Raw genomic sequence first — 25,689 nt, forward strand, 5'->3', positions numbered from 1 at the left:
ATAGATGGTGTGGAATGTAGTGGAGGTTGCGAGACAAAAAGGAGAAGATAGTCACATTAACTAGGCATGTCAATGAGCTGTGGAGATGATCATCAATAGATATCAATGTGAATGAGTAGGGATTGCCATACAAATGATGCACTAGAGCTACAAGTATGTGAAAGCTCTTAAAGAAAACTAGTAGGTGTGCATCCAACTTGCTTGCTCACGAAGACCTAAGGCAATTTTGAGGAAGCCTATCATTGGAATATACAAGCCAAGTTATATAATGAAAATTTCCCACTAGCTATATGGTGGTGACAAAACGAGAGACTCTCAGTCATGAAGATCATGGTGCTTAATATGCACAAGTGTGGAAAAAGTGGTAGCATTGTCCCTTCTCTCTTTTTCTCTCATTTTTTTTATTTGGTGGGCTCTTTGGCCTCTTTTTTTGGTGGGCTTGTTTGGCCTCTTTTATTTCCTCACATGGGACAATGCTCCATTAATGATGATCATCACACTTTCAACTTAAAACTTAGAGCAACTATGACTCTATATGGAATTCCTTCGGTAGTGTACCGTGGCAATGATCTAGCATGGCATAGACATCAATGGAAACATCATGTTAGCTATCTTACGATCATGCAATGGCATTGTAGATGTGGTGGCACATGTCATGGTGGTAGTTGCATGGCAATATATCTCGGAATGACTTTGAAAAAGCCATAGTGGGTAGGTATGGTGGCTGTTTTGAGGGAGGCTAATGGTGGGTTTTGTGCACCGGCGAAAGTTGCACGGCACTAAGAAGATAGTGATGGTGGAAGGTGAAAGTGCATCTAAACCATGGACTCAATATTAGTCATGAATAACTCATATACTTGTTGCAAAAGTTTTATTAGTAATCGAAACAAAGCATTCAACGCATACTCCTAGGGGAAGGGTTGGTAGGTATAAACCATCGCGCGATCCCGACCGCCACGCAAAGGATGACAATCAATATACTAATCATGCTCAGATTTCATCACATAGCGGTTCACCATACGTGCATGCTACGGGAATCACTAACTTCAACACAAGTATTTCTAGATCCACAACACCTTACTAGCATGACTTCAATATTACCATAACCACAACTCAAAACTAATTGAGATGAATCAAACTTCTCTAACTATTCAATGCACATGAAGATGGAAGTTTTCGTATCCCTTTGGATAACTACCCCTTCTGAGACTACCTTCAAAGCATAGATACTAGCAAGCCATGGACCGCTATGCTCTAAAAGATATAAGGGAAGCACATAGAGCAAAAGTATCTAGCTCAAAAGATATAAGTGAAGCACATGTGAGCTGAATTGTCTACCAAAAGATATAAGTGAAGCTCGACAAAATCACGGTGTGCGCATGTCTCTATCTCTATGTGTGCAGCAAGGATGATTGTGACACAACAAAAAATAAAAGACTCCTACGATACAAGACACTCCAAGCAAAAACACATAACATGTGGTGAATAAAAATATAGCCCCAAGTAACGTTACCGATGGATTGAAGACGAGAGAGGGGATGCCTTCCCAGGGCATCCCCAAGCTTAGGCTTTTACGGCATCCTTGAATCTCTTGGGTGCCTTGGGCATCACCAAGCATGAGCTCTTGCCACTCTTTATCTCTTTGTCCATAAGAACTTCACCCAAAACTTGAAAACTTCACAACACGAAACTTAAACAGAACCTCGTGATAACATTAGTACAAGAAAGCAAACAACCACTTCCTTAGGTACTGAAGCAAACTTAAATTGTACTTGTGCTGATGTTGAGTTACTGTACTTTCAATCTTCCATGGCTAATACCCCCCGATACTATCCATAGTTTCATCAAAATAAGCAACCAACACAACAAAAACAGAATCTGTTAACAGCAGACCAGTCTGTAGCAATCTGTATATTTCGTATACCTCTGGTACTTCAAAAATTCTGAAAAATTACGACAGTCTGAATACTTTGCGTAGCAATCAGCAGCAAAAAAGAATAAACTCAAAAGCTCTTACAGAAACAAAATGAAAATTATTTTCGTGAGCAGAAAGTTTCTGTCTTTTCCAGCATGACCAAACGATCATCCCCAAGACTAATCATAACGGTTTTGCTTGGCACAAACGCAAAAAGGAAACACAAAAACACAATCATAACAGAATTATGAAAGTGTTGAAAACACAAAACAGAAAGAAAAAAGGATAGATTCGTTGGGTTGCCTCCCAACAAGCGCTTTTGTTTAACGCCCTTAGTTAGGCGAAAGGTGATGAAATCACGTATAGTCATCTTTGGTGCTCAAACCATAGGTAGCCCTCATCATAGATTCATAAGGCAATCTTATTTTCTTTCTAGGAAAGTGCTCCATGCCCTTCTTTAAAGGAAATTGAAATCTAATATTCCCTTCCTTCATATCGATGATAGCACCAATAGTCCTTAGGAAAGGTCTACTAAGAATAATGGGACATGAAGGATTGCAATCTATGTCAAGTACAATGAAATCCACGGGTACATAGTTATTATTTGCAACAATAAGAACATCATCGATCCTCCCCATGGGTTTCTTGACAGTAGAATCCGCAAGATGCAAATTAAGAGAACACTCTTCAATCTCATGAAAAACAAGAATATCAGATAAAGACTTTGGAATCGCGGAAACACTAGCACCCAAATCACACAAAGCATTGCACTCATAGTTTTTGATCTTGATTTTGATAGTAGGTTCCCACTCATCATGAAGTTTTCTAGGTATAGAGACTTCTAGTTCGAGCTTCTCTTGAAGAGATTTCATCATAGCATCTACGATATGCGTGGTAAAGGCTTTACTTTGGCTATAAGCATGTGGAGAGTTTGCAATGGATTGCATCAAAGAAATGCATTCAAATAAGGAGCAATTATCATAATTGAATTCCTTGAAATCCAAAGTGGGAGTTTCATTACTACCCAAAATTTTGACTTCTTCTACTCCACTCTCCACACCTTTATCATCAAGATAGGTGGACTCCGAATCATTGGGGTGTTTTTCAACCAAAGTGGATTCATATCCAGCCCCTCCATAAGTAGGTTTGACACGTGAAAACAAATATTCAAGAGGAGACACACCAAGCACTTTAAGATCTTCGTGATTTGCATCACTAGAACGCACCCTTTTAAACCATTCATGTCTAGCGCGAATGTGGGCGGTTCTTTCTTTGCTCTCATTCATGGAGATACGCATAGCTTTAAAAGTTTCATCCAAGTTGACCTTGGGAGGAGCGCATCTAACTTTCAAAGCATCAATATCACAAGACATCCTATCAACGCTCTTAGCCAAATCGTCTATTTTGAGTAGTTTTTCCTCTATGGACGCATTGAAAATCTTTTGAGATTTGATGAACTCTTTGATATTACTCTCTAGATTAGAGGGTAATTTGTTGTGATTTCCATAAGTGTTGTCATAGGAATTGCCATAATTGTTAGACGAGTTACTAGGAAAAGGCCTAGGAACATAGTTTCCTCTAAAAGCATTGTTGTTGCCAAAATTGTTCCTACCAACAAAATTCACGTCCAAACTAGCGTTGCTACTCTCGATCAAAGAAGATAGTGGCATGTCATTAGGATCTACGGTAGCATTTCTACTAGCAACCAAATTCATCAACTCGTCCATCTTAGCACTAAGCGAGTTAATCTCTTCTATAGCGTGCACCTTTTTGCTAGCAGGCGACCTTTCAGTGTGCCACTGAGAGTAGTTGGTCATGGTATTGTCTAGGAGTTTTGTAGCGTCTCCTAACGTGATTTCCATGAATGTTCCACCTGAGGAGGAGTCCAAGATATTGCGAGAAGCGAAATCCAAGCCAGCATAAAAGATTTGTATAATCATCCACAAACTCAAGCCATGAGCGGGACAATTTCTAATCATAAGCTTCATCCTCTCCCAAGATTGTGCAACGTGTTCATAATCAAGTTGCTTGAAATTCATGATATCGTTACGTAAGGAGATGATCTTAGCCGGCGGAAAATACTTGGATATGTAAGCATCTTTGCACTTATCCCAACAATCGATGCTATTTTTAGGCAAAGAAGAAAACCAAGTTTTTGCGCGATCTCGCAACGAGAAAGGAAAAGGTTTCAACTTAATCACGTCATTATCCACATCTCTTTTCTTTTGCATATCACAAAGCTCAATGAAGGTATTGAGATGGGATGCAGCATCTTCACTAGGAAGGCCAGAGAATTGCTCTATAATAACAAGATTCAGCAAAGCTGCGTTGATTTCATACGATTCCGCACTAGTGGCGGGAGCAATCGGAGTACTAATAAAATCATTATTATTAGTGCTCGAGAAGACGCAAAGTTTGGTGTTTTCAGCCATGATGACTTCAACAAACAAACAAACACACAAGCAAGCAAGAGAACCGGCAAAGGAAAACGGCAAGGGCAAAAGAAAACGGAGAAGGAGAAAGGCAAATGAAAACGGAAAATGTGAAGTGGGGGAGAGGAAAACGAGAGGCAACTGGCAACAAAAGTAAATGCAAAAGAAGAGTTTGTGAGACCTACTTGGATAGATCTTGATTTCTCCTCCCCAGCAACGGCACCAGAAATGCTTCTGATGTCGTTATGCTACTGCACAAAAGACCTTCCAATGGCGCCAGAAATTTGTGTGTCGACGGCAGCAGGAATCCTTCTGCGTTGGTGTTCCCTCAAAGCGGAAAGGATGATGTAGCACAGCAGAGGTAAGTATTTTCCTCAGTTTGAGAACCAAGGTATCAATCCGGTGGAGGAGTATCTCAAGATCCTGCACAAACACAAAAACTTGCACCCAACGCTATGAAGGGGTTGTCAATCCCTTATAGATTGTTTGCCAAGTGAGAACTAAAAGCAACAAAGTAACAAAGCAAAGTGAAAGCGGAGGTGTAAACGATGGATGTGAATAAACCCGGGGGCCGTAGTGTTTACTAGTGGCTTCTCTCATGAAAGCAAGTAGACGGTGGGTGAACAAATTACTGTCGAGCAATTGATAGAACCGCGCAAAGTCGTGACGATATCTATGCAATGATTATATCTATAGGCATCACGTCGAAAACAAGTAGACCGATACTTTCTGCATCTACTACTATTACTCCATACGTCGACCGCTATCCAGCATGCATCTAGTGTATTAAGTCCATAAGAACAGAGTAACGCCGTAAGCAAGATGACATGATGTAGAGGGATAATCTCAAACCAATGATAAAAAACCCATCTTTTTACCCTTAATGGCAACTACTTGATGTGTGCCTCGCTGCCCCTACTGTCACTGGGAAAGGTCACCACATGGTAGAACCCAAAACCAAGCACTTCTCCCATTGCAAGAATCATAGATCTAGTTGGCCAAAGAAAACCCAGGACTCGGAGAGACTTACAAGGATATCAAATCATGCATATAAGAAATCAGCAAAGACTCAAATATATATCATAGATAATCTGATCACAAATCCACAATTCATCGGATCTCGACAAACACACCGCCAAAGAAGATTACATCGGATAGATCTCCATGAAGATCGTGGAGAACTTTGTATTGAAGATCCAAGAGAGAGAAGAAGCCATCTAGCTACTAACTACGGACCCATAGGTCTGAAGTGAACTACTCACGAGTCATTGGAGGGGCGATGATGATGATGATGAAGCCCTCCAACTCCAAAGTCCCCTCCGACAGGGCGCCGGGAAGGGTCTCCAGATGAGATCTCGCGGAAATGGAAGCTTGCGGCGGCGGAAAAGTAGTTTCGAGGCTCCCCTGATTCTTTGCGGAATATTTGGGAATTTATAGGCCAAAGACCTAGGTCAGGGGGCGGCCAGGGAGGTCACAAGCCTGCCCACCGCCGCCTCCCCCCTGGTGGCGGAGTGGGGGCTTGTGGGCTCCCTGGAGCCTACCTGGCTTGGCCCAAAAGCCCGTGGTCTTCTTCCGTTCGAGAAAAATCATTTTGGGGTTTTTCTTCCGTTTGTACTCCGTTCCAAAAACAGATCTGAAAAGAGTCAAAAACACGGAAAAACAGGAACTGGCACTTGGCACTGAATTAATAAGTTAGTCCCAAAAAAGATATAAAAGGTACATAAAACAACCAAAGAAGACAAGATAACAGCGTGAAACCATCAAAAATTATAGATACGTTTGAGACATATCAATCACCATGACGACTTACTCTTATCATTCTCTTGCTATTCAGAATGGTAAATCTGAGAGACTTACCCATAGAGAGAGATGACGTTCTTTGAAGCTTCCGTTTAAGCCTTAGAATGGTATGATGAAGACCCATGTACATGGCAATTGTTGTCATGCGTAGGAAATTTTACGGTGAGGATGAAGCCAAGACCCATCTCACTACAGGATAACCACAAATGGTAGATCACCATGAGAATCATCGATAGGTTACTTAGAATGGTCACGGAATTTGTCAGTTAAGAAGACCCAGTGACGGAAGAACCTTATATCAACGAAAGAGCACTCGGTTTTGATGGAAAACATTATGAGTATAACGGAAGAGCATCACCAAAGGAGTTAGTATGAAGAATGTGAGGAGTCAGATGCCAAGACTAGAGAGGATTGTCAAAATTTGAGGGACGAGTTACTCTCATTTTAAGTGTGGTAGCACCCCACTTTGAAGGAGATTGGATTTGTTAGAAGACCTCCAAAACCCTAACATTTTTTTCTAGCCTCTTCGAATCTCGAGGACGAGATTCATTTTAAGTGTGGTAGGTTTGTAACATCCCAAATTTTGGTATGTTAAAATATTTACTAGATTGATAGTTTGTTTGTTGAGTGATTGAAACTTGAGTGAAATTTAAAACTTTTTAAAACTTTTGAATGAGAGGGAATAAAATGACTTTCGCATTTTTCTTTTGAATTGAAATTCATCCATTTAAAATCAGTGAGAGAAGATAACATGACTTCTTCAACTATAAAGAATTTGAATGAATGTGGCATTTGAATTTTCCTTTGGTTTTGATTTGAATTTTTATTTTTATTTTTGGCATAAGATTTCAACCACAGAAATTTTCCTGACAATATACTTGCCAAGCAAGAAAGAGATGAGGTAACATGACACCCCCAAAAAAATAGAAGTCGGAAAAAATAGTGCCAAAAATTTTAAAGACAAAATTTGAATTTTATTGAATTTTTAAAAAATTTATAAAGTTCTTATTTTGTGAAAAATAAATGTCCATGTTGTAGAAATTTTATTCTGAAAATTTTGATATATAATATGCCTATATAAAATATTCTCTTAATTTCGTTTATATTTGTTTTCGTTGTTTATTTTCAAAAAAATAAAAAAAAAATGCACTATTCACCAGGAAACACTGTTCATCCGAGAAAAAAAAGGTTGGCCGGACTTACGTGTGGGCTGGCCGAAATTTACTTGGCCCATGGGCATTTGGTCCCTCCTTTTCTCCTCTTTACGTATATGTTTGGTCCCACATTGCCTAGCTATTGACCTTTAGACCTTCTTTTCACCTATAAATATAGACCCATAGGAGTATCCAAAAATCTCTATTTCGGGTTAAATCCATCTTTTGGTTTGACTAGGTTTATTAAATAAAAATATTCCCTTCTCTTCGGCGGGATTTCTCGAAGTCGTCTCCTTATTGGAACTAATTCTTACTCTGCATTCTAAAGTTATTTCTCTTCGTATTTTTTTCTTTTATACTCCCGTAGTTTATTATTTCTAGACTAGTATTCCTACACTAGTATACGGTAGAGTAATTAGATTTATCAATTAGTCTCTGTATTTACACATTAGTCCTAGAATTCTTCTCGACATAGCATTTTTCTTCCGTAAAACAGCTTGGCCCTGATTTTTCAAATAGCCATAACTTTTTACTCGTTTATCCGAATTAGATGAAACCAACGCCAAGAGTTTCGTCTTGATCCCACCTATCCGGTGAACCTATCGTATCAACTTTTTGAAATTTTGAAATTTCGAAATTTGTTCACACTGATATTCAAACTTATTTTGATCATATCTCTTTATCCGTAGCTCCATTTTAGATGAACCCAATTGCGTCGGATTCGTATCAAAGTAATCTTCCCGTTTGTACCATTAGTTTTAACTTTTCAACTTCTAATTTTGATCAAATAAGATTTATCTATTAGTGCCCAAAAGTGTTCACATCATTCTAAGCCGATTCAATGTTATATTGAAGTATTTGTATATTTTAATCCGCTATTTCAAATCTAGTAATTATTATTTTTCTACATGTTCATATTGATCTCCTATATCCAGTAGCATCATTAGTTTCGACCTTTGAACCTTACAAATTTGAGCGATTCAAATTTGTATTCGAACATTCATTTGATCTTATCTTGCAAATCGTAACACCTTTTCAATTGATTCCTTTTATCCCTAAATACTCATGCCATATATTTTTGTACATAACCATCGTACTTAATTTCAACTTCTTTTGACCTTCTGAATGCAAATTCAATTCATACTTCAATTTTCTATAACTTGTGTTGTAGTTGTAGTGCTCCATTTCAAGAAATTCTTTCTACAAATAAATTCTTATGTCTTATACTATTTGTCAAACAACATTCATGTTGTTCTCTCAATATTTTTTATCATCTCCCATAGTGTATGCAAGTCGAGCTTATATAGCGATAGTTGATCATCCTTTGACTCTTTTGAGATGACCCCTTTCACCTTTCCTTTTACTACACCATAAGGCCCTATCTTTTCTTACTAAATCTTGGTATGTAGTTATTTTGCACCAAGACATGTTTTGTTCTTATGATCTTTTGGTTCTTCCTTTTGGCATGAATGTTTATTGAATGATATTCATTTATGATAGATTGCTCGGAGTGTGACGAGTAGAATTATCAGGATTATGGGAGTGACTATCTTCATCAAGTAATACCAGGCAAGTCACGTTGATCATATTATTACCTATGTTTTTTATGCATTGTAGTTCTACCTTTCTTCACCCAATTGCATGCAAAGTAGGTACTTGGAATTTTTGGAATCTTGATGTAGTATCATGTGGTAGGCACCCACCCCCTTGTTACTTTGGTCGGGACGTTATTATGCTATGCTCCTAGTAGACGAGGTTTTGGTTGAGTGTTTACTATGAGTGATGTGAGAACTTAATAATCAAGACCTCAAGAACTCCAAGACTTGCAAGACCTCAGAACGAAATATACCTCTAGGTGAAGGACGGTTTAGATGGGCTCCCTGGAGAAACCAGTGGACGACCCGGGATGCATAGGGAAGCGCCATGACATCTTGCGGAAAGCTTCACCCAGGCTCAAAGAGACGGATGTATATTTTGAAGACCCAAGGCTTACCTGCACAGCCACAAGTCATTATGGGCTCTCGCTTGGTTGGACAACGTGGTGACTCTGGATAGGCGGTGCTACGAGATGTAGAAGAACGGTAGGATTGGATGGGCACCGACACAGGATCAGAGGAACCCGTTGAAAGACCATGTTTTGATCATCCGGTCTTCAAACACCCTGAAGTGCGAGGACATACATGGAGGCGATCAAATCTTGTGGGGAACGTGTGCAAAACTCTACAGAGTACTCAAACCTAATCGATTAGCCGTGTCCACGGTCATGGACAACTTGAGGCAAAGGAACTGAAACTATCAGGAATTCTCAACACCATTTATTATTGATGTGGGTAATATTAACTTGGGTATGAGAATTGGTTGGTGGAACCATCTCATTAACAACCAACCATGTAGTAATATTTTTGATTTTAGCCCTCTCTTGTTGTAGGAGAAAACTTTGCTTTCCGCTAAAAACTTACAGCCCCACCTGCCATATACGCATATAGTATGATGATATTTTACCTCTCTCTTTTGTGACTTGCCGGCATATTCAATATGCTAACCTACACAGATACAACTTCTTATGTTGCACATACTTTCTTCAACGAGTAAGAGTACGATTTAGGGTTACGGTCCGCACTCAACCTGTCGTTGGTGTTATTTGGGACTCCACTCCCTTGATTGTTTCCGCTGAGATTTTAAGGTATATATCAGTTTTAGGTTATTACATGTGATTGCACTTTGATATATACATTGATGTCCTGTGTGTGCCAGCATACTGATCCAGGGATTGCACAAATACACAGAGGCTTGACTCGTTTTGAGTCGGTTCGCTACACTTTAATTCTTCTATTTGAGGAGGCAGCGTGGACAAGAAGCCGAGCATTTGCTTGATGGTCATTGTCGGTTCTTTACTTCCCATCACTGTCTTGATTGATAACACGCCTTTGGTGTACAGCTGCTCAGCAAAGGTGTATATGGCCCTCAATTTAGTCATGCAGTCGTCTGGTAGCTTGACAGCTCGGGCGCGTGCAAAAGGGACATAAATATTTGATGATTTTTGATCCCAACCTGGTTAGTCAAAAGAATTCAACGGTCAAGCTTACCAAACATGGTGACTGTCATATTGGACACATGCTTTTTTAAGCCAGTCAGCTCCTGTTGGGCGGCTTCCAACTTCTCTTCTGCTTGCTGAGCACGTTTCAAGATGGCGGCTTGGTCGGCATTGGCTTTCTTCTCAAAAAATTTATGGTCAGCCTTCATTTTTTCTAAGTCGGCCTGCAGCAAGCGGAATTTGGGTTCCATCCCAGAGTAAGTGTCCTCTTGACCAGCCAAGTCTTTCTTCAAGTCGGCTACCACCGGCTCACTCTCGGCCATAGATTCCTGCACATAATATTCGGGGGGGACAAGTCTCAGAATTTTTGCAAGCAATACTCCTGACACTTGGGGGCTAATGTATGATTTTTTATCAAAAAGTCATACCACACACAAGACCCGGCTCATCTTCTAAAAAGATGACCCGGCCCATGGGGGCTACAGGTTGAAGTTTTCTAATGCAAGACCCGGCTCATCTTCTAAAAAGATGACCCGTCCCTTGGGGGCTACAGGTTGAAGTTTTCTAATGCAAGACCCGGCTCATCTTCAAAAAAGATTACCCGACCCTTGGGGGTTACAGGTTGAAGTTTTCTAATGCAAGACCCGGCTCATCTTCTAAAAAGATGACCCGGCCCTTGGGGGCTACAAGTTGAAGTTTTCTAATGCAAGACCCGGCTCATCTTCTAAAAAGATGACCCGGCCCTTGGGGGCTACAGGTTGAAGTTTTCTAAATGAGAAGACCCGGCTCATCTTCAAAAAAGATGACCCGACCCTTGGAAGGCTAATGAGTATAGGGAGATACATCCACATACCTCGTGTTTTGTCCTCATAAGGTGGAGCAGGCTTTTGTTCAGCTCAAAATCCTTCTCCAGATGAGTTGTGAAGCCGGAGCATAGTTGGTCGAATTCTAGCTTCTCGTATTGGGGGAGTTTGAGGGGCTCTGCGTCGCCATCAGGGGAAAGGCGACTTGCCTTTGAAGTATGTTTGGAGAGTACGGCAGTTGGGGGAGTAGAGTAGCCAAAGCCGGTAACCACGACGTCTGGATCGTCGGTCGCCTTGAGAGGGCTTGGCGGGTTACACTGGCCAGCGGTCTCTTTCAAAATGATGGGCGAGTCATCCCGGGCGTCGGGAATATCGCCTGCAGGAATGTCGCAAGCTGCCTTTTGCTCCTCTTCAGCCTCAGGAACAGATGTGTCCGTGCCTAAGGCATCAGATGTTTGGTGTGCAGAAGGAGAGTCGCCGGTTTTCCTCTTCTTTGCTTGTGCCCTGCGATAAAGCGCCAAGGTTAAAAGCACATGTTATTGTTTAGAAAGCTTGGGTTAACAGAGAAGACTTACCCTTGTACATGAACCATCGGCGGGAGAGCAGAGATGGCCGAGTCGCCAGATGTGGGAGGAGAAGTCTGACAGGACAAAGACTTGAAGGTCACAAAAATGGCGGGTTATATTTCACACGGCAAAAGATATAACAAGACAAAGGTGTACCTCACTGGTTCGTTTCCGACCGATCGTCTTCTCGGGCAGTCCAGTGACCAAGTGGCCAGAGCAACTGCGGGTCTTGCGAGAGGGGGTGAATCTTGCTTTCTTCAAAAGGAAATCAGGGTCCATATAAGCATGAGGATGAGATATGGGCACTTTTCCGCAGATCCGCCTGGCTGGTCTAGGGGAAGAAGAAGGTGAGTCGGAAGAAATGGAAATTACCTCGACTGCATCATTCTTGCTCTCATCGTCATCACCCTACATGTAAATACATATGGTATAAGCTTAAGTCGGAACATATAGAGAAGGGACAAGGAAAAAGCCTCACCTCAGAATGTGCCTCATCTGCATGAGAGTCGCCAACAAAAGATGAATCGTTTGTGGTGGTTTTCTTCCTACTCACCGTCTTCTTCTTCTTGGTTGGCACCTTGGCGGACTTTGGGGGCGGTTTTGGGACCCCTCCGCCAAAACATATCGGTTTTCTGATAAACAGAGGCAGGTCTTTAACCACGAAGGTTGCTAAGTATAAACAAGACAAGTGGCGGCTTAGATTCTTACTGGTGGCACCGGATTGGCACGGCAGAAGCCTTTAAGGCCGATCTTGGCACACTCTTCCAGAGACTCGCCGGTCAATTTTTTGATGACGCCGACGATTTCGCTCTCTGAAAGCTGGTGGCGACTGGCGCATTGTGGATGCTATAAAGTGCCATCATAATCATACATCAACCCGCCGCAGCGGCTCAAGGGAACGATATTCCACTCTATCCAGCAGCAGAACAGGTCGATCCCGATGAGCCCGTCGTTGTACAGGAATTTCAGATCTTCTTCTTCGGTGAGCTTGTCAGGAAATTTGAAATCCATTGGCAAGCAGTCTACTCTGAAACCCGGAAGAGGGTTCTCGCTTGGTGGAGAAGTATCTCGGTAATAGAACCATGACTCGGCCCATCCTTTGGGGTGGCTGGGCAAAAGGACTGCCGAGAATCCACGCTCGCGGCGTCTCTGGATGTTAACTCCTCCAAGCTCGTGGTTGGGACCATTGGAGAACTCGGTCTAGTGGTTTAAGTGGAAGAAGTTCCAGAACAGGGGATCATGGGTTCTCTCTGCAAATACACTTCACAGAAGACCTCGAACTGGCATAAATTGCTGATGGAATTGGGTCCTAGGTCTTGAGGATGGAGGTTGAGAAAATGCAAGACGTCCCGGAAAAACCTTGACCCAGGCGGCTTGAATCCACGCTCAAGATAGTCGGTGAAGATCACTACTTCTCCTGGAGGGGGGTTGGGAATCAGCTCGCCCGGGGCGGTTCCCTAACCGATAGTCTCCTTACTGTCAAGGAGACCCGCCTTAACATATTTCTCGAGCATGGCATCATCGACTTTCGTCGACAACTAGTCACATTTCGTAATAGCCATGGCTACAAAAAAACGGAGTGAGAGGCGACTCAGCAAAAGATTAGAAAATATTCTAACCCGCTGGTACGGGCCTATGGTGTTCACAAAGGGTTTGATAACTCACCCAATAGTTAACGTGCATTGTAGCCTGTTGTCTGGGCGATCTACGAGTGTACCTTCGGGGGTTGTTCTAACTCGCCCTCCAGACTGAAAGAAAAGGCGTCCTCACTACAGTAATGAAACTGAGTCGCCATGAAGGCTGAAGTTAAAAGGCGACTCTCGGAAACGTTCTTGTCCTTAGAGATATTCTCAATGGGTGAATAAACATGTTTCTATGGACAGGCGGTAAGCTATGGATCTACGGACAGATTAAAATAAGAAAACATCATCTGAAGTAATGGCGATGAACTGCGCATATAGTACAACTACAGTGTTGGTCAACAGAACATGGGTTGGAACTAGCATGAGGATGTGATTAAAATGGCCGATGCATGTTGCTATCTAAATCTAATCGCTGCAACTGCGAGCAGATCTAAAATAATTCGAGATGTTCGTCCTGTTATGGAGATGGCTAGCAGGGGAGCTATGGCCATGGAGTTCTCGGTCTAGACCTAAGAGAGGGAAGGAGTGTACCTGACAACAGGGGATTGCCACCGGGAGCAAAGGCTCGAAGCTTCGTGTTCCTTGCCGCCCGGAGAGCCGCGGTCGATGGGGAAAGACTCCGAGAGCCGGGGGTGACGTCGGGGCGCTGGAGCCGAGGACGACGCCGGGAAGCTGGAGCTCATAGACAGTGCCGGGACACCGGTGCGCGGAGACGAAGACGAAGACGAAGGTGAGATGGGGGTTGGTGACGAGTTTTCTCTCCCCTCCCCCCCCCCCCCATTTCTCTTACTATTTAAAGAGCAGGAGCAGAAAACGAGGTCGTCAATGTGGGAATCGAGGCGACAAGTCAGTAAACGCAATGATGGCGCCTAGATTTTCGGGATAAGCAATTATGGGCGAAAGATTCGCTGACAGTTACAATGTTTTGGGACTGGAACCGAGGAGATGAGGCGGCGCCCTTTAAATACTTTATGGCAACTCAGATTAGAGTGCCTTGGATGGCGGCTCAACGTTCGCCGAAGGCTGGAAATGAGGAGAGTCGCCCCAAGATTGAAGGGAGTTTATTGACATGAATGAATTCACGACAATCTGGGGCCTAATGATGGGGATGTTACCTATGGGTAACCCGCCCTTAATGGGTCGGGTCACCAAAGGGGCGACTCACCTTTGATCATGCGTCCAGTGGCCCAGGAGTTGTAGGGCGGTTCAAGAAGACCATGTGGATGATGGAACGTCAAGGAATCTCCTGGTCGTGGGGAGCACGGCGACTTAGAGATAAGGAAAACTATCAAGAGTAGGATAGCAGGACTTTGTAAACCCTAGGGCCTCGACCTGTATATAAAGGCGAGTCCCGGGGAAAGGTCAGGCGAGTTAGAGGAAATCGAGAGCTACGTCAGGCGAGTTTCGCCCTCCTTGTAATCGAAACCACCATTAATCTACACAAAGCAGGACGTAGAATTTACCTCCTCACGAGGGGTCGAACCTGGGTAAATCTGAGTCTTGCTTTCCCTCACCCCCTTTGAGTCGCCACCAAGGTGCGATGGCTCCATCTTTAAGTCCTTTCATGAGGACTTCTGCCGTGACAAAACCACGACAAAGGGGGTTAGCGAAAGCGAGACTTGGGTTTACCCAGGTTCGGCCCCTCGTGTAGAGGTAAAAGCCTACGTCCTGCTTTGTGTATATTGATGGTGGATTCGATTACAAGGAGGGCGTAACTCGCCTGACCTAGCTCTCGATTGTTTCTAACTTAATCTATCTGCCCCAGAGACTCGCCTTTATATACAGGTTGAGGCCCTAGGGTTTACAAAAGTCCTGGCCACGCTACAAATCGTGGCCTTCCATATCTCTAAGTCACCGTGTTTGCCAAGCCAGGAAACCTCCTTGGCGACTTATCTTCTTCACCAATCCTGAACCGCCATCTGGCTCATGGGCCCTAGCAGCCTTGTGACGAAGATCTCTCAACACGCCTCAGGCATGGGCCAAGGCTTACACTAACCATGTATGTATGAGTTGCTCTTTCCTGACCCGGCCCAATAGGGCGGGTCATACCGCAGGTAATATCCCCAATGTTAGGCCCCAGTTTGACTTGAATTTATTCACGCCAACTAACCTTTACTCTTATCTTCGGTGACTCATATTACCTCTGTCCTTTCTTTAATGAGTGACAAGCCGCCAGCTTCCACAATTTGCTTGAGTCGCCAAGTCATTTGTTGGTTACATCACCTTCTCCACCATTCCCGGGATTCTGGTGACATCAGTTTCCAACAGATCTTTTTCATCTTTATCCTGTCATCCCAAAAATCCAGGCGCCATCATTTTCGGTTTTCGATCTATCGCCTCGATTACCGCGCCTGTCGTTTCTACCGTGCCCTCGGCCTTTAAATAGCCGCAGGGGACTGGGAGGGCAGGGCCACCTACCCTCATTTTGTCCCTTCGGCCGCATTGTCTTCCTCAAGCCCGCACCTCGACCACCTTGTCATCGCCGAAGCTCTGTCGCAGGTCGTCGTGGCCCAGCTGCTTCCCAAGCCAATCGGGGGTGTGAATTCCATCGCGGAACCTCCGCAACCTTCTCCGAGCATCTTCTTCCTTCTTCAGGTAAGTCTGCTTCTTCCATTAGGAATAGATCTTGATCCTTTGTACTTCTTAGGGCAGCGCCAGAGCTCTATGAACGCCGTATCCCTTACCTTTTAATCCGTCCAGATACGGCATTGTAGATCCATACATGTAGTAACGGCCGCAGTAGTTCTATCATGTTTCCCAGCGGGTGACGTTCCTCATGTGTTGCTCATAGATCCACACACTATTTTTCGTAGCGTTCTTGTGCTCGTAGTACTCGATTTTTGGCCAACATTATTTTCTCCATCGGAATTACCCGTAGATCCATAAGTTATCGCTTGGTGTTGAAAACATGTTTGTCCCCAATCGAGAATATTCTTAATGAAACCTTTTAGAGCCGCAACCCGCCTCCTTTCGCTATGGTGAGTTACAATATCCTTGTAGATACATCCTTGATTATTTAGCCGGCGAGTTATCATTTCGTAGATCCTGACAACTCACCCATCTCTCTCTTTTTGTAGTTATGAGTACCATCTCTAAATGCAACTGGCTGCCAACAGAGGTCAATGATGCTTATCTTGATAAATTTGTGAAACGGGTAACCTAGATCCCAAGGAGATCATTGGGTGGCGGACCGCCTTCGGGGAAACAATCCCCCAACCCATGGAAGGAGAAGTAGTTGTCTTTGCAGATCACCTGGAGCGAGGTTTCAAGCCGCCCGGCTCGAAAAAATTTAGAGACGCCCTGCACTTCTTCAACCTTCATCCCCAGGACTTGGGACCGAATTCCATCAGTAACCTTTGTGAGTTTCAAGTATTCTGTGAGGCTTATTTGCAAATAGAGCCCACCGTGATGTTGTTCCGGATGTTTTTTTATCTGAACCACAAGAAGGAGTTTGCCAATGGGCCTAGCTTAGAGCCGGGTGGAGTCAATATTCAGCGGAGTCGTGAATGTGGGTTTCCGGCTGTCACATTATCTAGTGATGCCAACTGTTCTTCCCCTTTGCAACGGCACTAGAAGAATGCTGCTAGCACTCTCCGGCAATCGAAACTAGAAGAATGTTGTTGACGGCCCACAAGCGCATGGGATCGCAGCAATTTTCGAGGGTAGAGTATTCAACCCAAATTTGTTGATACGCACGACGGGAGGTGAATGAATACTCTCAAGTATTAGCAGTTGAATTGTCAGATTCAACCACACCTGAAAGATTAGTATCTGCAAGCAAAGTAGTAACAGCAAAGTAGCAAGTAACGGCAGTGGCAAGGAACAGCAGTAGTGACAGCAGTAGCAAGTAGCAACAGTAGCAAGCGACAGTAGTAGCAACAGTAGCAGCAGAGCAAGACAAGTAACAGCAGTAGCAACAATGGTAGCAGCAGCAGCAGAGCAAAACAAGTAACAGCAGTACCAACAGTAGTAGTAGCAGCAGAGCAAAACAAGTAACAGCAGTAGCAACAGTAGTAGTAGCAGCAGAGCAAAACAAGTAACAGCCGCAGTAGGACAAACTCGTAGGCAATGGGTCGGTGATTTGTTTGGATGATATTCATCATGCAACAGTTATAACACAGAGAGATATGTGGCTAGCTCCCGTTCATCAATGTGATGTAGGCATGCATTCCGTGTGTCGTCATACGTGCTTAGGAAAAAGAACTTGCATGACATCTATTGTCCATTCCTCCCGTGGCAGCGGGGTCCAAAAGGAAACTACGGGATATTAAGGTTATCCTTTTAATAAAGAACCAGACCAACGCATTAGCACTTGGTGAACACATGAACTCCTCAAACTATGGTCATCACCGGGAGTGGTTCCGGTTATTGTCACTCCGGGGTTGCTAGATCATAACACATAGTAGGTAGGTACAACTTGCAAGATCGGATCTAAAACACACATATATTGGTGACAACATAATAATTTCAGATCTGAAATCATGGCACTCGGGCCCTAGTGACAAGCATTAAGCATGGCAACGTAGTAGCAACATCAAACTCAGAACATAGTGGATACTAGGGATCAATCCCCATCAAAACTAACTCGATTACATGATAGATCTCATCCTACTCATCACCGCCCAGCGAGCCTACGAATAGATTACTCACGAACGACGAAGAGCTTCATGGAATTGGAGAGGGAAGAAGGTTAATGATGACGATGGCGACGATTTCCCCTCTCCACAGCCCAAGACGGACTCTAGATCTGCCCTCCAGATGAAGAATAGGTGGTGGCGGCGCCTCCGTATCGTAAACGCGGTGAAAACTTCTCTTTTATTTTTTCTGGGACAAAAGGGGACTTATAGACCTGAGGTTGGGGGCGGCAGAGCCGTGTGGGCCTCACAAGCCTGCCCACCGCCACCAGGGGATGGTGGCGGAGCCAGGGCTTGTGGCCCACTGGCCCACCCCCTCAGGTGGAACTTGGCGCAGATATTTTTCTTATTTTCTAAAACTGCTCCCCGTAGATTTTCAGGATGTTTGGAGAACTTTGATTTGTGCACAAAAATAACACCAAGGCAATTCTGCTGAAAACAACGTCAGTCCAGGTTAGTTCCATTCAAATCATGCAAATTAGAGTCCAAAACAAGGGCAAAAGAGTTTGGAAAAGTAGATACGATGGAGACGTATCAACTCCCCCAAGCTTAAAACCTTGCTTGTCCTCAAGCAACTCAGTTGACAAACTGAGAGAGAAAGAACAACTTTGACAAACTCTGTTTGATCTTGTTGTTGCAACTATGTCTAACTCATAACCAGAATTTCAGCAAGATCACAAGTTAATCACATAAGCAAGTGACACAAAGGTCTCACGGTAAACTAATATCAATGGCATAATCATCAGGATGTAAGTGGGTTGTTTGCTCGACGCTTTTGGACTTGGCCACATTGCCCATCACTTTGTACGTGGGATTAAGTGGTAGCCCAGTTAATTTTTATGTGGGACTTATGACGTCCATATACTGTCCATATACTGCAACATTCATACTTTTATAGTATTTCTGAGATAAAAAAAACTGTCCATATAGTTTCTGAGATAAAAATACTGTCCATATTCTAAATCTTTCTTCAGAAAAAAAATATACTTTCTAAGATAAAAATACTGTCCATATTCAAAATCTTTCTTCAGAAAAAAATATACTTTCTCAAATAAAAATATACTGCAACAAAATAGTATTTCTCAGATAAAAATACTCCGAATCTCTCTTCATATTAAACATCTCTCTGCAACTTACACTCTCTCGGATAATTATTAAACTACAGGATAAAATGTATACTTCCACAAAGCAACAGCAACTTGCTCCACAAAGCAACAGCAACTTGCACCATGAATCAACTTGGTTTCTCTGTGAAACTCCTAAGCTCATCCTGACGAAGCAACAGCAACTTGGAGAATATATAAACTTGCTCCACAAAGCTGATCCTAACGAAGCAACAGCAACTTTAAGTCATGCAATTTTATATAAAGGAAAATATAACAAATCTAACTTGGAGAATTTCTTTCTGACCAACTCCTCTAAAACAAGCTGATCCGCCACGAAATCAAGTACAGTCAAGTTCCATACAAAGTTTGAATAGGTAGCGAAAAGACATGACTAATTCTGCATCATAACAAGAGCAGACGAAATAGGAACCGATGGAATAGATGGGTCAGGCAACTCACCTATAGTCTTCAGTCTTGTTGGGTTACGGTTCCCTGCATAAGAAGGCACCGTAAATATTTTACCATTTGTAAAATAATTAAAATATTGTAGTCACTAGACAAATGAGAAGAACATATTTGTATTAAATTTGTATATGTTGTCATGATAACTCTGTCAGCTTCTATAGTATAGTCTAGCCCCCTTTTGTGACTGGTTAATGAGAAAAAACCAACAAAAACTAAATTTCAGAATTGACACTGGCAATATATCTTGTAGTACATTTCATATAAGTCATACTTACTCAAATCTCCACATTTAGATCATAAAAAGAGACGCAAGAATTAGCGGATCCATACAGTCTATTTGTCTGCCAAATCGGAAGTATGAAGTATGAAGTAAGTCCAACACCCTTTTTGCACACAGCCTCTCAATGCTAAATAAATCGGAAGTATGAAGTAAGAACTGATTTGGCTGGCCATCGGGGCCTGCGAAGCCACCGCCAAATCTAGCATCCTGGTTGTGAGCTCCTCGGAAGACATGATGCCGGGGTGGATCTAGATGCACACAGAACAATTGTTGAGGTAAATTAATTTGCGATTAAGGCACGGCTTGTCTTCCAGGTAAACTTATGGGCTTGTGTTCAGTTTACACTGGTATTTGACCAGGCACTAATGAAATGACCCAATACAAGTAGATGCTCTGGTGACTCAAGTCAGAGGATTTGCGCACTTGTAATTTAGTATAAAAGAAAGCATCAAGCCATATGAAGTCCAGCAAATTTCTAAGATATCAAGAATATACAGTTCATCAACTAGAAAATCTGGAGCGGCAAACCTGCAGCTGCTGAAGCAAATGACAGAGAGGCAGTAGCAGCAACGAAATAGTGGACGAGGAGGCGACAATGGCCTGGTCACCAACAGGTGGTGGTCCTCGGGCTTTCTTGCCGCCGTCGGCTAGCAGGAAGTCCTTGGGATGAGGGGTGGCAGCGGAGCGGACAGGCTCTGGCGACGGAGGTGTATGGGGGGGATTTTTGGAACACACAACCTCTCAATGCGATTCAGACATTCAGTGCCAAGCTTTTCTAGTCAGAAAAATTATGCACTACACTTTGCAGTTCATCTCACAGCAATGAGATGCTTAGGTCGATCCATGCTTAGGTCGATCCATGGCCCGAGGGATTCGCCGCCGTGGCTGGCTAGGGTTCGTCGCGGAGGAGAGGCTGGCTGTTGGGGAGGGGAGGGGAGGGGAAGGTGAGATCTGTGGATACCTTGGAGCAAAGGAGGAGGCGGGGGAACAGGTGCCGGGATTTCCCCAGCGATTTCCTCTGGCGGCGGAGGGGGAGCCGAGGATGGCGTCGGAAGGATGAGGGACGGTGGTGGCGGCGGCGCCATGGATCAGCAGGATGAAGACGCATTCCCAATGATTTCCCTAGCGATTTCCTTGGACGACGGTGGCGGTGGCGGCGGCGCCATGGATCGGGAGCGGGTGTCTTGGCGCGGTGCGGTGGACTGCCGATGAGCTTTTCTGGGCTATCCATTTATCCCAGTTAATTTTTGTGGGTGTCCACAAAAGCCATTTAAGAATTTTTTGGTGGATGGCATATGTGGGACTAGTGGGTCCCAGCGCCATTTACATCCCTACATAATCAGCTAACGAGCAAATAATAATGAGTTTCAAATACCACACTTCAATCAAAACAAGCATGAAACAATATGAATAGGTGGTATCTCGCTAGCTCTTTCTGAGACCGCAAAACATAAATGCAGAGCACTTTCAAAGATCAAGGGCTGACTAAACATTGTAATTCATACCAACGAAGATCCAGTCATAGTCATACTCAATAGCAGTCAAAAGCAAAGCGTAAAAATGACAAAGGTGCTCTATAATTGGTGCTTATATAAGAGGAGGATGACTCAACAGGAAAATAAATAGACAGGCCCTTCGCAGAGGGAAGCATTGATTTGCAGAGGTGCCACAGCTCAAGCTTTGAAAACAGAGATAATAATTTTGGGTGGCATGCTTTCATTGTCAACGCAATGACCAAGAGTTCTCAATATCTTCCATGCTACTCATGCTATAGGCGGTTCCCAAATAGAAAAGTAAAGTTTTAACTCCCCCACCACCAATCAATCACACTCCACGGCTAGCCGAATCCTCGGGTACCGTCCATACTAACATCAATCCGGGGGGAGTCTTGTTTTACAGTTACGTTTTCGATTTAAGCATGGAACTGGGCATTCCAATTACCGTCCCCTTTCTCGTGAATGACTGTGAATAAACACATGTCGAGGATAACACTCCTAGCATGGAAGATATCATTATCCCCCTGTCACCACATGAGCGGTTCGGACATGCAAAACAGATTATTTCTTGAAGGTTTAGAGAGTGGCACATGCAAATTTACTTGGAACGGCAGGTAGATACCGCAAATAGGTACGTATGGTGGACTCTCATGGAAAAACTTTTGGGTTTATGGAAGTGGATGCACAAGCAGTATTCCGCTTAGTAGAAGTGAAGGCTAGCAAAAGACTGGGAAGCGACCAACTAGAGAGCGACAACAGTCATCAAGATGCAATGAGTTTGACTAACATTGAATGCAAGCATGAACAGGATATAAATCACCAGGAACACGAACATCATAGAGGCTATGTTGATTTTGTTTCAACTACATGCATGAACATGCGCCAAGTCAAGCCACTTGAAACATTCAAAGGAGAATACCACCCTATCATACTACATCATAGTCATCTCAAAATCTATGTTGGCATTCAAGACAAACCATTATAAGCTCTCAGCTAAATAAGCATGGCATCAGAAACTATGATCTCTAAGTTGTCATTGCAAACATGGTTCTCTCACAACAAAGCTAAATCTGGGTCGACAAGCTAGTCATATTTACAAAAACAAAATAGATAGAGTTCATACTAGCTTTTCAGTCGCAGTCACTTCATCATATATCATCAGTGTTGCCTTTCATTTGCACGATCGAACGATGAAAACGATAATAAGCGCATTGGACTAAGCTGAATCTGCAGGCAAACACAAAGGAGAAGACAAAGTAATATGGCTCTTTGAAAGCTAAACATGTAAGCATGTAAGAACCACTAAGCATTGTAACCAATATCTTCTACCTTGACCCAAAGAAAAAGAAAACTATTTACACGGGAAAGCTCCCAACAAGCAAAAGAAGAAAGAAAAATCTTTTTGGGTTTTCTCAAAAGGACACAAAACAAGAAAACGAAAGTAAACTAGCATGGATAATACAGTGGCAAAGTGTAAACACCGGCTAACAAAGTGAAAGCATAAGCATGAATGTAAAGTCGGTGAGAACACGTACTCCCCCAAGCTTAGGATTTTGGCCTAGATTGGTCTACTCCCAAGGTGGGAAATCACCAGCTCCAGGATACTCCGGAGCAGACTGTGGATGCCACTGGTGTGTGAGCTCCTCTGGCTCCCACTGATAAACTGGCATCTGATACTCGACTGGCGGCTAGGGCACGGGCGCCTGTGGTTGGGCCAAGCCCCATTATGTGTAGATGTCCGCGGGGATAATAGTGTACTTGCCTGCATGAAGATCGAACAAAGAAGGAGCAGGCAAAGTAATAGTCTCTCGAGTACCCTGACTAAACACCAGGTTATAAATCATCTGTCTACTAGCATCTCTATCCAGAAAATCATGGCGAACCATGCTATCATAATCCAGATATTTCTCAGGGAGAAGCACCTCTCCTTCCTCTCCCAGTCTAATGGGTATCTCAAAGTGTCTGGCAAGATGGGTAGCATAGATACCTCCATAGACGACTCCTTTAGAATGGTTCAGGTTCAACCGTTGAGCTACTATAGCGCCCAAGCTATAAGTCTTATCGTTATAAAGGCCTTCGCGCAAAACTGCAAGGTCTGGAGAACTAAGTGATCCAGCCTCCCCACGGCCAATCAAACATTTTCCCACAAATAGTGAGAAGTACCGAAGCACAGGAAAATATATGCTAGCAATTCTAGCACGAGACACTCCTCTCTCCTCTCCAACAGCAATAGAACCAATGAAATCCTCCAAGTCCCGTGGACGAGGATCACGGATATCCCCAACATAAGGTAATTTGCATACATTGCAAAAATCTGCAGCGTCATGCACTTGGGGACATCGTATATCATGAACTCAACCATGGGAGGATTCTTCCTCGGATAAAAGTTGAACCTTTGAACGAAAATATTGGTGAGGAGGAGGTATTGTGGGCACTTATCTTCAATGAACGCAGTAAGACCTGCGTTCTCCACCAAGTAATAAAAGTCTTCATAAAGTCCGGCGGCGCGCAAAAATTCATCACTTGGCCACTCGCACGCTCGAACTTCTGTGACTCAAGGGACTACGTACTTGGGGTGGTTCTTCTCATCCTCCTTGGGGTTACGACTTGAATAGCCTCTCAAGAACCTCCTCATCTTTTCCTTTTGCTAGCTCTGAAAAATTCTGAAATTTTTAGAGACTTCGAAAGAAAAGTGAATAAGGATTAACCCAACTTGTAGCAACTACTCCTACTAGTGCCTAGAGACTGTATCACGAACTAAAACTACTTTGGACCAACTAAAATCAACATTTCTAGCTCAATAACAGGGTCACCAAGGTAGCAAGAATACGCGAAGGATAAAGCACTAGAGGAAAAACTAATTGGACCAATGGAGGAGTCACTTACCAAGGAGTAGTTTCCCCAAAACGGTTCGGAGAATGGTGCTTTGAGCAAGGAGATCGAAAATCACAGCCAAATGAGCAAGAACACGGGTTTGAGCTGCGAAAGAATTTTTTCTGGAGGTGGAAGAAGAGGCTGGAAGCTGGAATGAGTGGAGGGGGTGCCTGTGGGCCCCACAAGCTTGCACCCCGCCACCAGGGGGGTAGGTGGCGGTGGCAGGGCTTGTGGCCCACTGGTCTGGCCCCCAGGCCAGCTCTCAGGCCTAGAAATTTTCAAAAATTCCAGAAAAAATCATACTAAATTTTCAGGACCATCGGAGAACTTTTATTTTCGAGGTATTTTCTCCGGGACGCTAAAACAGAAAACAGGAAAGGCTAAACTAATTCTATCATTTTTCTTCTAAGCAACAGAAAATGAAAGCTCAAAACAGAGGTATGTGACTCTTTGATTCATCCATTTCATGGTCATCGAAAGAAATCCGTCAATGGGATTGATCAAGTCCTTATGACAAAACCTTCTCGAATCACAAGAGAGAATGGAGAATTTTCGAATAGCCACTAAGTCACCTCAATGGGGATATGTATCTCCCCAACAAGCGAATCATACTTCATCTTGACACGAGGAATAGGGCATTCAAACCTCCCAATGAGAATCGATGAAGTCTTTTCGATAGCATTGATGCAATGTACTTGATATCGTTTCTTCGGAAAGTGCACTGTGTGCTCATTACCGTTGACATGGAAAGTGACATTGCCTTTGTTGCAATCTATAACAGCCCCTGGAGTGTTTAAAAAGGATCTTCTGAGGATGATAGCCATGGCATCGTCCTCGGGAATATCCAAGATAACAAAGTCGGTTAAGATAGTGGTGTTAGCAACCACAACAGGCACATCCTCGCAAATGCCGGTAGGGAAAGCAGTTGATTTATCGGCCATTTGCAGAGAAATTTTAGTGGGTGTCAACTTATCCAACTCAAGTCTACGATAAAGAGAAAGCGGCATAACACTAACACTGGCTCCAAGGTCACATAAGGCAGTTCTTACGTAGTTTCCTTTAATAGAGCAAGGTATAGTGGGCACTCCGGGATCACCAAGTTTCTTAGGAGTTCCACCTTTGAAAGTGTAATTGGCAAGCATGGTGGAAATCTCAAGATCTGGTATCTTCCGTTTATTAGTCACGATATCTTTCATGTACTTGGCATACGGAGTCATCTTGAGCATATCAGTTAACCGCATCTGCAGAAAGACGATTCTTATCATCTCAATGAAGCGCTCAAAATCCTCATCATCCTTTTTCTTGGATGGCTTAGGAGGACAGGGCATAGGTCTCTAAACCCATGGCTCCCTTTCTTTACCATGCTTCCTAGCAGTGAAGTCATTCTTATCATATTTCTTAGGTTGTGGGTTATCAGGATTAACCGTAGGTTCAATCTCCACATCCTCATCATTGCTAGGTTGAGCATTATTATGAACATCACTGTC

Source organism: Hordeum vulgare, chromosome 2H (assembly GCF_904849725.1).
Source record: "Hordeum vulgare subsp. vulgare chromosome 2H, MorexV3_pseudomolecules_assembly, whole genome shotgun sequence".
In the NCBI taxonomy this organism is placed as follows: Eukaryota; Viridiplantae; Streptophyta; class Magnoliopsida; order Poales; family Poaceae; genus Hordeum; species Hordeum vulgare.